A 13,396-nucleotide genomic window follows, 5' to 3' on the forward strand; every position below is an offset into this window, starting at 1 on the left:
TGTCCTGCGGGGCTTGGCTTCCTTGGGAAGAGCCCAGCTTTAAGGTCACTTCCAAACCAAACCATTCTATGTTGCTATTGAGAGCTGAAACTTCTGCAATCAGCCTAAATATGCTGCTATATTGGGATCACATGTGATTCAGCCGTGCATAAAAGGTGGTCTCTCACCACTCAGATGAAATGTGAATCATGTCGTAACAAATTTTCATAAAACAAGATGTAAAACTATTTTTTCAGTTAGAGGAAGATTACTTGGTCATTTATATTGAATCTGTCATGTGCACATGAAAAAAAATTTCAGCATAAGTCCCTGTGACTGCACCAAGATGGCACCAGTTTCTAGTTCTTTTCCTCCCAGACTTTCTAGCTATGGAAAATGTGCTTTGGCAATATAATTTCTGTTTTGGCCTTAAACAAAAAATGATGCTATTGGAATTGTCTAAGCCTGCATCCCACAGAATCAATAGGACTAGTGATTGGCAGAGTTTAGTCCATAATGTTGCGTTCAGCTTTCAGGTGTGCAACTCTGAAATTATTATAATTATAAATTTATATATTTATATATTATAAATTAGTTCCATGTCAGATCCATCAAGTAATTCTGTAGGTAAACCACAGTATTGGTATATGTTAGTCTAACAAAGTGCCCTTCTGCGTGATGCATGACTCTAGAGAAGTCAATATAAAATGTATATAAGCGAAAATCATTGTCTCTCTCATTGATTTACAAGTCTAACACCTTCACCTGTACTCAGACAGAAGAAATATGTGAAAAGGAAAGAGCCCAGTATGATCAATTTGAATGTGCAGAAGATAGAGCTCTCTAGTGATGCGCTGAATATATGAAAAAAAAAGCTGGTGAGTCTCTGTTGAGGGCTATTTTGAGTGAACCTCACAAACCAGACTGTTTATTCAGCAGGTTCGTCTTCTGGAGTTCCATGGGGAAGTACTTGTTTCTCCATCCCTAGAATACAGAATCAGAGTTTGAGTCAGAAAAAAAAGTATTTCAGACAATAACCTTTAATCACACATTTTCTCAGAGTTCTATCTGGATTTTCCAGAAGTGACTGCAACTTCACCTTTATTACCCCACATTTTAAGGCAAGGGATTTGATTTTTAGGGTTTCTCTAATGACTTTGTATGTCAACTAAAGCAACTAACACCACATCAGGAAAAACTTTTATCACAGTCATTAAATAATTCATTGAATAGACACGTTTGACCACTTGTTCTTCAATTCCCCTTTACTGTCTCCATAGGCATAAAAGAAGAGGTCATAAAATGTAGCCATCTAACCTTCCCTTTTATATTGACAAAAATGCTGGTTCTGAGGCTTCATTTGGCTCCACACTTGAATTTTGCTTCACATGGCAAATTTCACAGAATCATAGAATGGTTTGGGTTGGAAGGGACCTAGAAAGTCATCTAGTTCCAGCCCCCTGCAAGGGCAGGGACACCTCCCACTAGACCAAGTTGCACAATGCCCTGTCCAGCTTGGCCCAGAACACCTCCAAATTTACTTCATAATTAACAAGCCCTCATCTTTGTGATTGCAAACTAGGTGCTACATTCCCCATAGAACTGGATGTTAATTAGGAGAACTTTTAACCTCCCAATTACACAAAATCAAAGTTAACAGATTTGCTGGAGGAAACATGCCCACATGAGAAGACACTGATTAACACAAACTCTCTGCCAAACACTTTTAATCTCTTATTCATTATTTGCAGGACTCTGGTAAATCTGACCTTAGAGATTTCCCTTCACTTTCCAGGGGAAAAAATAGACTTTTTTCCTGTATTTCTTACAGAGCTTGAGAATAATACTGAATTTTTCTCACTCAAGTCATAGCATTCTTTGAGGATGTTAGCAAAGGAAGGAAGATCTGGTTGGTAGTGTTGATAAAAGTGATCCCCATCACAAGTATTTTTTTCAGATTTATGGTTGATAATGAATGGTTCAAATATAACAATCATGATTTCTTACACCCTGGACATGTCACCTGAGAGAAGGAAAGGACACATCTTTGTGTCCTGCTCATTCTTCACCTTTCCTTCTTCTGTGCTGCAAAAATGTCAGCAGTTGTTTCTCTTTAGGTCACCCCCTGCTTAGTTGTTTGTTTGGTTGGTTGTTGGTGGGTTTTTTATTTGTTTTTGTTGTTGTTGTTGTTGTTTTGTTTTGTATTGTTTACCATTACTTCTCTCTTTCCACCTTTCATTCAGCCCTGCTGCTGTGATGCTTCTCAGGCAACATAAATTGTGAAAAATGGATTTATGTTGTTTCACACCTTTCATCACAGTTTTTAAACAGAAAATCAAAACAAAAGCTCTTTTTCAAGTGAAAAAGAGCGAGGTAAAGTAATTACAGTTCTTATTTTCTAATTTTTTTTATTTCTAAAGCAGGTTCTTTTTCCTCTCTTCAGCTCACTCTCCTTTCTATGTATACTACTTTATATTTAAAACTGAAGAAGACAAATTACCCAAACTGTTGGGCTTGTTCGTGGGGATGACTTTGCCAAAATGAACTTTTTTCTCTCCTTCCAGAGTATAAATAACTCAAGCCATATTTCAAAGCCTGACCAAGAGCCAGATTAATGTTTGTTTTAAATTAGTCAGAAAGATCCTCTCTCAACTCCAGTAAAAGAGAAATTTGGAAAAAGGTACCTTCAGCAGCATTTCTATTATCCTTCCTGAGATTATTTCCTTATGGCATTCCCTCCACAGAGACCCATGGACAGAAAATCTTCCTTCTCCAAACCCTTGCAGGTAGAAAAACTGAAAAAGCATGTCTTATCCCATGCTGATATTGTGTTAATTATCGTACAGTGAAAAACTATGACAGACATAAGCAGTTTGTCACAGTCCATTGCTATGTTGCAATATTTTCAACCTATTCTTAGGCTTCTTCATGCTACTAAGAAATTTTATTGTAAAATTTTTCTTTTTTTAAATTTATACTGCAGTTTTGGCCCCTATCATGATCTGGGACACATGGTGCCAGGCTCTAACCTGAAACGGTTTATAGGCTATGTATGAAAGAACTTAAAGTGTAAGTTAAGTATTTCAGTGGTAAATCCTGTCCAAGCATCAGGCACTGCACTGACATGCAACTATGTTTTCAGCAGTGCTGTTCTCTCACCTCTTTGTAATATAAACCTTTGAACAGAGCAGAGAGATGTGACAAGCCACAGCTTCTTATAAACAAACAGCTGATTGTTTTGGATGGGATGAAACCTGTACACCGTGTTCTCATTATTTTGGGTTTTCTCATGCAAAATTAAAATCTATTAGAAATTGTACACATTTAGCATCAAGAAAAAAATTCTAGACATTTGGCTGTCCTACTGGTTCCCTGAACTGCTGAGTGTTTAGCTTCTCCTGTGCTGGTGAAATTAATGTGTGAAAACAATGTGTGAAAACGTGCTAGACTTTGTCAGGGAAATCCCTGAGCTTACGAAAGAATTGGAGGGACAAAAAGAAAAAAAAACAACAACCAAAAACAAAACAAAAAAAACCCAAACAAAACAAAACCAACCAACCAAACAAAAAAATACACCAGAAAAACCATGAAGTCTCCAAGCAAGGAGAGCTCTTTCCAACAGTAAAAGCAAAGCACAACAGTGTTTAGTAGAGGAAAGTGCTGTGAGGGTCCTCACGGTGATTTTGATTAATCTAAATTGCAGTCGGTGAATAAATCACATTGAAACATTCTGCTGTGGCTGACAGCAACAAAAAGGACTGAGGAATGAGTATCCAGGGCCGTTTCTGAAATCAGTACAGCCATCTTGGAGAGGCCTTGTCCCGTCTCTCAGTATCTGAGAAAATGAAACGCATTATCTCTGGGCCCCCTTAGCAGGAAGAGTCTTTCCACTCCAGCATTTGAAGCTTTATGCAAAACTAGTGGAAAACAAGACAGCTGGAAACTAAGGAAAATGCAACAGAACATGCTGTGTAAACAACAATTATATCCTGATTCTTTGAGAAGACTTAGCAGAAGTCCATCTCATGCCTTTGCCCTCCATCCCAAGGCTGTGTACAAGATAATGGTCCACGAGCTGCTTTGTGTTATCCTTTCACTCATGGCTTGGATCAATAGTAGCAGCTACTCACATGCCTCTGAAGAACTAAGCTAGGCTCTAAGGATCCTTTTCCCTGGTCCAGCATGGAAACACCACCTTTAAAACACTTCAGTGCTTCACATTTTTTAATTTAGGCTTATCTAGCTTGCTCTTCTCCAGTAAGCTACATATTCCTTAACACTTCTCAGTGCTGAGAAGGTCTGAAACCACTAATCTTTGGCACATCATATACATTCTCTCAGTTTTTCTGGGCATTCATTATGTCTCTGAAATATAATGGTGACTAAACCATTTGTGAGTAGAGAGCCTAAGCTGAGAAAATGATGTATAATAGTTCTCGTCCTTTTTGATCATGTGGGGAAGTATCACAGTGCTTGCAAAGCAGACATTAAATTTGTATTGCCATCCACAATGCAAGAAATTACTAACTCACTGGCTAATTTGTTAGAAGCCTAGCTGCAACTAATGGATGCAAGATGAAACTTGTTAAATTATCAGCTGATCTTTCATATATTTTTTTCTCATGCATAATCTGAATAATTTAACAAAAATGCCTATGTATATAAACTCCTTAAAGGACAAAAAAAAAATGTTGCACACACAGATATTCCCATTTTTCATAAACCTGCAAGTTTTTCTACTGCATCTCAAATTTCAAGTTATATCTATTATTGAATGTTATAGTTCCTCTTTTCCTATTCCAGTGGAAAATTCTGAATGGCTTTGAAACACAGAAAACACAGAAAGGCAATTCAGTTGCCATGAACACCCTGGAATTTGACTTCTCTTATTAAACAGCACAAAGGGGTAGCAGTGTGATTTTTAGAGGTGCAACTAGGTTAGCAATATTCAGGGACAGAAAGGGCTAAGACTTCCTGAACTCACTGGAAGAGACTCTCAATCCCACTTTCCACAGTATGGTGTTTCTTGGAGTATTTACTTCCTTCTTTTTCCTGTCCCTCCCACCAGATAAATTTTACAACAGCTAAACAATTTGAGCCATAGCAGCCATCTCCCTTCTGCCTGGTGCCAGTGGGGATCCAAGGGAGAGTTGAATGGATTTTAACAGCATTATTCTCAAGAATGGATGGAGCCAGTGGCTGTTTCAAATCAACTCAGGAAACTTGGGACTAGATCATCTTCAAGGTCCCTTCAAACCCAATGCATTCTATGATACAATTCTAAGGAACAATTACACTCATCAGAGCCTCACATCCCATTGCAATAGACAGAAGTTTTCTCTTTAAATACTCCAGAGAGAAGATTACTTGTACTTTATTTGTTCAATTCTTTATGTAAGTGACCTTAGAGGGTTGCATAACCCAGTACAACGCTGTGATTCACTGTAACACTTTACCATATTTAGTCTTATTAGCAGCTATTTGAGAAACACTGCTGCTCACTCTGGAGAGACATCGTTTATGGTGCTATATAAAGGTCTCTATATTTTTCCCTCATGAAGAGGATTACTGCAGCATTCTTATCTATAATGCAATCCAGAATAGGAAACACTCATTGATTTTTGAGGAGGCGTTTTCAATATGGTGACCCGCTCCATGCTTTCATTTTAAATGTAATTATAGAACAAAATACTAGGATGGGAGGTGTGCTCTCTCAGGGAAAAATCAAATACGTGTGTTTTCTTGGCATTTACTGAGAAAAAAGTCCTTGCCCATTTTCTAAATGTTAATGAACAGCATATAAAAGAAGAACTAGTGCATTTCTTCACAGAGTTTAAATACCCACCACGGGTGAGGGCTGAATTTTCACTCCTAACATTAGCTCTTTTAGTGGAGAGGAGCAATCAGAAGACAGATCAGCACTGCATGAGCATTTTAAAATTAAAATCCAGGAACAGATCCCTTGGGTCCTTGTCTTCCTGCACTATGGCATTACTGTGATTTTCTAGATTTTGACAGAGCTACCCCCAGTCTTGTCAGTGCAAGTTGCGAGGAAAAGTGGTGCTACTGTTAGACTATTTGCCAAGAAAGTAGTATTTTTTTCTGCTTTAACCTGTACATGTTGTAATTATTTCTGTCTCCCAAAAGATGAAATAATTAAATTCATCAGTCTTTACATGCCACCAATTCTAATAGAAAATTATTTTTGTTGGAAAAAGTAACCTTTCATTCTGGTCAATCTGGATTTTTTACTCCCACCAGGGGCCAGGGAATGTCTGTTTCAACCCCCCTCAATGCGGGCCTGAACCAGGCTCTACAGCCTTCATCAGAAACATAATTTTAAATCTGGGACATATAAGGAAATTCCTGAGAAGTGAAGAGCACATTTCATATAAGGTACAAAGCTCACATGAATACCTACTGCCAAATACCATATTTGAGGGCATTACACACTTTCCAAGAAGAAGCCAGCATCTTTGAATCTTTGGGCCTGTTTTCTTTATAACTTTTTCCTTCTCTTGGAGAAAATAAAAAGAGGAGACACCTATATTGTATATATATCTGCACTGGATGCTTTGAAAATGTATTATTTTTATTCTCTGTGATCAAGTTATGCCTTCTCTTCTGCTATATATGATGTACATAAAACCTAAAAGCCACAGGAATTGCTTAGTAGTTTTATGGAACTTTTAAAATGCAATATTTGTATTTTACAATTATTATTGTACCTGTGAAAGGGGCTGAGTTATTTTTTTAACAGGATAAAAGAGGCTTATCAATTGCTGACCATTTAATCTCAGGATGAAATTTCAGGAGAAGATTATGGGAATTACAAAGATTTCAACAGTACTGTCAATACCCTGAAGATCAATGATGCCACTGTATGATATGATATAATATAGAAATGTCAAATACTGCTGGAGGTCACACATAAAAATATACCTTGGTTTTTAAGCCCTTCTGTCTTTAAGGAGAATTTTGCTTCTGAAAAACAGACGTGCACAAATCAGCAGGGGAACAGGGGAGCACTGTCCTGAGCACAACATTACAGCCACCTTCACTGCAGTTATCACTTACAAAATGCTGCCATGTGTTTCCACCCATCAGATAACTACCAGATCTCATCTTCACAGTGTCACGAGCTTCCTGCAGTCAAAGACAGCTGTGATAGTAGGTCTGGTTGGCTCAGAGGCTGTAGAGATGACAGGATGGAGCAGTGCTTCGTCGCCACCTGTCATCACAGAGTCCAGACTCCTTGTGAAGAACTGGCCTCCAAAAATATGTCTCTCCCTGAAATGGACTGTAATAGAGAAGTAACAGAAAAAAAAATAAAAATAAAGGAGAAATTGTGTCAATACTGTGGAGCAGGGGCCATGGCTAGGGCTTCATCATGGGCTGCAGGTAGGCCTGGGAGTGCAGCCTAAGACTGGAAAGCAAGAAATGTTGATAAAGATGATCCTTGTGGGTCATTACCGCGCCCATTGCTGCTGCTGCTGCTGGCACAGAGGAGGGAGCAGAAAAGAAGACAAAAGAGAGAGGAGAAGGAAAACCAAATAAAAGGAGCCGAGCTGAAAGCAGCCCTGACTGAGACCACCACAGGCCGTGACTTTGCCACCACACCCAGGTCCAGTGAGGAAAACAGCATCAGACTCCTCCCCTCTCCAGCCCTCCTGAGAGCATCAGAGGAAAGCTCTGCAGGGGATAGTGGGGAGTGGCCCTGCCCCCCGTGCTGTGCCCAGACTCGGAAAACCAAATAAAAGGAGCCGAGCTGAAAGCAGCCCTGACTGAGACCACCACAGGCCGTGACTTTGCCACCACACCCAGGTCCAGTGAGGAAAACAGCATCAGACTCCTCCCCTCTCCAGCCCTCCTGAGAGCATCAGAGGAAAGCTCTGCAGGGGATAGTGGGGAGTGGCCCTGCCCCCCGTGCTGTGCCCAGACTCCAGAAGAGCCAACCCCTGTGCCAGGGCACTCGGCAGCTCAGCTGCCAGAGGCACCAGAAGGACAAAGGCAGCAGCTGCTGCAGCCCCTGCTGCCCCTGCTGCTGCTGCCACGTGCGCTGGAGCTGCCACAACTCGCCTCACTCCCGGCTCCAGGAGGACGTGAGCACAACAGCACCATCCAAACCTTTCACCTCTAATGCCTTCTCCCCCGGGTGTGTCATTGGCCCCTCACTCACACGCACCTCGTCACCCTATATGAGATATTTACATATCCGGTTTTCCCCACACACACACTTTGAAAACTTTTACAGTAAAGTGGTATTTTAAACACGTAACCTCTGTGTGTGCATGCATGTGTGTGTGTGTTGTGCTTCCGAGAGGAGCTGACCAATCGGTTATATATCCAGTGGAAGCAAACAGGCTCCCAGCCAGGGATGGACCCACTGAAATAATTCAAGGGCTATCCTTGGTGTCAGTTGGTGTCAGAAAATCCTGATAAACAAACAGGGTGAATGTGCCCTGAGATTAGGTGGCTTCGACCCAAAACTGGGTTCGGACAGCGACAGTCCTATGAAGCAAGTTGCCTTTGTTGTAACAGCTGCTGTTGCATCTTTGACCCTACAACCCTTCACCATCTGTAAATATGCTGGTTTTCTTCAGAGAAACCAACACCAGCCTCTGTCATTGTTTCGATGGATGAAGCCAGAAGTGCTATTTCTGCATTGGTTTAGCTGGGAGACAGGGCTCTGTGACCCCCTGAGGTCCCCTCCAGTATTTCCATGATTCTGTGAAATGTACCTTAAGCATCCTGTAAGTAGCCAGCACCTCCTTTTTCCAGTGTCTTATTTGTAACAGAATTGGAACTATCCAAGTATTGATCACCTGTTGCCCATCCAATCCTCACTACGCTGGACTAATGCTTTCAAGCAAAGAACAATGATCTCATCAGTCTGCTGTGTCCTTTTAGGTTTCAGTGATGACCTCTTCTTTATGCAGTGCTGTGGTGACTTCACTTCAGTGCTTTCTTCTTGCTGCAGATCTGCTTGTTCAGCAAAACCATTTGTTGAACTTAACTGCTAGTTCACTCCTCTTCCCACTGTCCCTTGGACCTGCATATGAGACAGAGAAATCTCTAATGAGCATTGAAAAGAAAATCACTGCAAGGGTTGTAAAAAGAAGATAGCTGCAACAGCAAGCTGCAAGAATTCTTATTTAAACTGAGTTGAAAGAGTAGTTATCAGTGTCTTCCCATCACATCAAAAAGGATGGAGACCTGCAGAAACCTGCCCTGACCTCACTGACAATGTATTTTTTATGGACTCTTAATGAATTGAAAGTACATATAAATCTGCAGATGACATGAAGCAGAAAAATGTATAAGCACCCTGGAGGTCAGGTTCAAAATTAATCTTGATAGACTGGGAAAAAAAAAAAAAAAAGTCTGAAGTCTGAAAATTCCATGAAGAGGAGAACAAAGTGGCCCTTTAAGGAAAACATTAAATGAATGAGTCCAAAATGGGAAATGATGTAGCAGGTAGTAATACTGCAGGGTATAATGGATCAGTAAGAAAGTAAGAGTCAACTATGTGAACCTGCAGGGTAAAAAAAGACAACTCTAGATACTAACAGGGGAGTTGCACGTAGGACACAGGAAAGAATTATTCTGCTCTATTTGGCCACAGCTGCAATAGTGGGTCCAGCTGTAATCCTTATGAACTGAAGAAATGTAAAATTACTGGAGCTTATAAGAGGGATAAGATGCTTAGAAAACATTATTTATGAGGAAAGAATTGGGTTTGTTGTAGGAGTCTTTGATTATGCAAAAGATTGCTATAGGGATGGTGGTGATTCACTGTAGTGTTTGCTATGTTTCTACCAAACAAACAGCTACTGAAGAAGATGTAAGAAGATCTGATTCCTCCACAACACAAATAGATGGACTGCATGATATCTTTAAATATCCCTCCTCTGCACTTCTAGCGTACGATGAATTGGACACAATCACAGTATGTTCTAAGGAGTTATCTTGCTAATCCTCTCTGAAATCCCTTAGCCAGTTTTGTGGATAATTGTGTGAAAGCAGTGTGAATTAAGCAATTAAAACCAAGGGCCAGAGGGCAAAGAAAAATTGCCAGAAAGCCCTGCTCAGATTGATTCTACTGGCTCTATTTAAATCTTTCTGCATTTGACACCTCGCACCAATATCCTGCAGTAGCCCCAGGATGCATTATATATATTTCTGGGAACTGCTTAATTCAGACTGTCTAGCTCCCTTCCCCTCACACAAGTAGCACATATTTGCCACTCGCTCTCTGATACCTCTCCTGCAGAATTCTTCTGCAGATCCTAAAGTGGCCTCAGAAAAAAAGGGCATGTTCTTGTCAAAAGGTTTCCACTCTGTTGAATAAGAGTTAATTGCTGAGTAGCCTGGGGAACGTGGCTTCCATCAAATCTGAGGCTGTATAAACATGCATGGCATTGTTCTAGTTCATCATCAGTGAGTTATTATTCTGGAGGTAGCACAGAGAGTAAGAAACCTCTGGGAAAAAAAAGCTCTTTAAAGTAAAGATGTAATCTAAATAATTGCACAGCCCTCATTGCTGTGGTAGTTCGGCAACTCAGGGTTTTTACTATATTCTATGCTTTCAGTATTTGTCTTTCAATTACCCCATTTCATGAGGGAGGGTCCTGGTTTGAGCCAGGATGAAACCAATTTTCCTTTTACCAGGACAGGGAGGAGAGCATTACCTTTTTGCAGATAGGAATTTGGGTTGAAAAATTGAGCAATGTACATGAATCAAAAATGATGTTGAGTACTCCCAGCTGCAGTGCTCTGCTAGGGTGCACTACCCTGCCAGTGCCCAATGGTGATGAATATTCCTTCCATTGTGTTGTGTGATTCTGACCCCATATGAAGTTTCTTGCTTTACCCATTTCAGTTCTTGCATGAGGCATTCTCTGTCGATGGCTGCACATAATATCTGCATGATGTTATTATGCACCAGATAATGAGGCCAAAGATGTTATCAAGCTTTCCCCCTCCCCCCCCTCATTGATATGACTGTGCTTTAAGTGCCAAGAGCCAACAGCCCAACTTCAGAACCCCTTGACTCACTGGTTTATGTTCATTTTCTCACTGCAAAGCCAGTACTCCTCAATGCAAGCTGAAGCTGCCCAAAGACACACTCTCAAGAGAAAAAGACAAACCTAAATGCATGTCCTCTTTCTTCAGGTGAGTTTTAAGGATCACAACTTTACTGATTCCCTGGCTGGTTTGCACTCTGATGATTGGTGCTGTTCTTTGTTTTGGTCACTTCTCCTGGATTCTCCATTAGTTCACAGATGTTCCAAAAGCACCAGTGACAAAGGTCCTCAGCATTCACTTTTCCTTGTGGTAATGGCTGATCTTGTCCAGCATATTGGGGGAGAAAAACTTTAGGACATCTTTTCTACCTCCTGTTCTTCAGGGTGAACATTAAAGCAAACCAGAAAATTTGGGAGTGCTGTCAGGGAAACGATCTGGAGGAAGTAGGAATCTGCAACTACTATTGGCTGTTCTAGCTGAAATAACAGGAAAACAGTCTGGAAAAAAAAATCTGCAAAAATAAAAATTGATCTACAAAAATAGAAAATATCATTGTCTATTGGCTGTCCCAGGAGAAAACCAGAAATTATCAGCATATACTGGCTGTTCCAGATGGTGATGTCCTACACCCTCTTATATCTCTGTGGTATAAATTTGACTTGCTGTCTGTCCGAAGTGGGATCTTATTCTCTGAAATCCTCCTGGCCAAACTTTTCTGAGATCTTCTGGACAGGCTGGACCATTGCTGGGGACACCTGGCTGACTCCAGACTCTGTGATGGGGTCAATTTTTTAAGTGAGACTGTCATCAGCTTTGAGGTCCTGCTTCTGGGAGCAGTTTAGTGAGTGCCATACTGGTACTGTTTTGAATAATATATATGTGTGTGTGTATAAGTAATTAATCATAACTGTATTTGCTGCTTTTCTAGTGGTAATTTCCTAGTAACGTATAATATTTAAATATATACTAGCTGCTACTACTGATTACTGTTGCTACAGAAATATATATATTTATATATTTATACACTTGCTTTTCTGGTATTAATTTTGTAGTAACTTTATATAGGTATATTTGCCTTATTAATTACAATAATAGCTGCTTTACTAATATTATTTTGCAATAATCTGTAATACATATATTTAGAAAATAAAGCTTCTGTACCCTTGGATATTAGGAAATTGTGCAAACCCAGTGTCACTATGGTTGCCTAAATTAAGCTCTGCAGCATTTATTACCAACACCAGCAGATGTATAATTCTGACTTTCTTAATTTGTCATCTAATATACATCAGAAAGCTATGACTGCCAGCAGTGGAAGAAGAAAAACATAGCTCTCAGAGGCTGGAGGTCTCCTTATGAATGTCATCCTTTGATGTGGTGTAGCCATTGTAGGAGAACTGACTTCTAAGGTGGGATATGGGGGTAAAAAAAGTAGAAGAAATTTAAGTTGAGGGAAGGAGGGAATTTGTGTGAAAAGGCAAGCAGTGCTGGGAAGAAAGCAACCAAAAACTGTAGCTTCAAGTCATACAGCAGCAGCAGAGGAGAGGAAACTGAAGAAAACATGAGAGACAGGAGAAGGCAGATATGAAGTAGCAGCTGTTCAAAGACACATGAGTGGGAAGAACAATGAGCTTCAGACTGAAGTGCCAGAAAGCAGGGTGGGCTGTTGTGACCAAAGGCAGGAGGAGCATTGCTGGAAACAGGACTGGGAAAATGGTCCCCTACAGTCCTCCTCTTGTTCCATCCTCATTCTAGTCTGGGAACACAATGGAAAAGCCTGATCCACTAGACCCATATCATCACACAAAGCAATGCTGTTCAGTTATTGGAAGGATCTGTCCTGGATCTCCACATCTAGTTCAAGTAGAGTTTTGCATCAGCATTGCAGGTCATGACTCACTGAGAACTGGTACATCTCTAGAGCTGATGTCAAACAGCTGATTTCCTTACTTTTGAGTACACATTGTAATTAGCTGTTCCATCAGTAAGAGAACAGCTTTTCTTCCTGCCCACTTTGGCTTCTTTCCCTGGCTGTAGTGACATATCCGTACATGCTGTAGTTCATTATACTGCATGGGGGTTTTGACATACTTGGACAAATAGACTATTAAAATTTAGTATCCGTGCCTGTTTGTTCAGAATAACTCTCACCAGCAACACAAACTAAGGGCTTGTAAAAATGCAAGAAACTGGCTAGTCCAGGCTGAATGATATTTCCTCATGCTCTAAATGAGTTCACCTGGTAGGACTCGTAAATAGGAAGAATACACTGATTTGCATTCACAGAGAGCCTTCAGCTGCTCTTTCTTCAAATTATGTCACCAAAACTAGTGAAAAGTTTATCTGATTTCCACTAGCTTCAGCTGACTGCACTGCAGCCTCAAACAGT

The sequence above is a fragment of the Chaetura pelagica genome, unplaced genomic scaffold, assembly GCF_000747805.2.
Source record: "Chaetura pelagica isolate M959 unplaced genomic scaffold, ChaPel_1.0 scaffold115, whole genome shotgun sequence".
NCBI classification, from domain to species: domain Eukaryota; kingdom Metazoa; phylum Chordata; class Aves; order Apodiformes; family Apodidae; genus Chaetura; species Chaetura pelagica.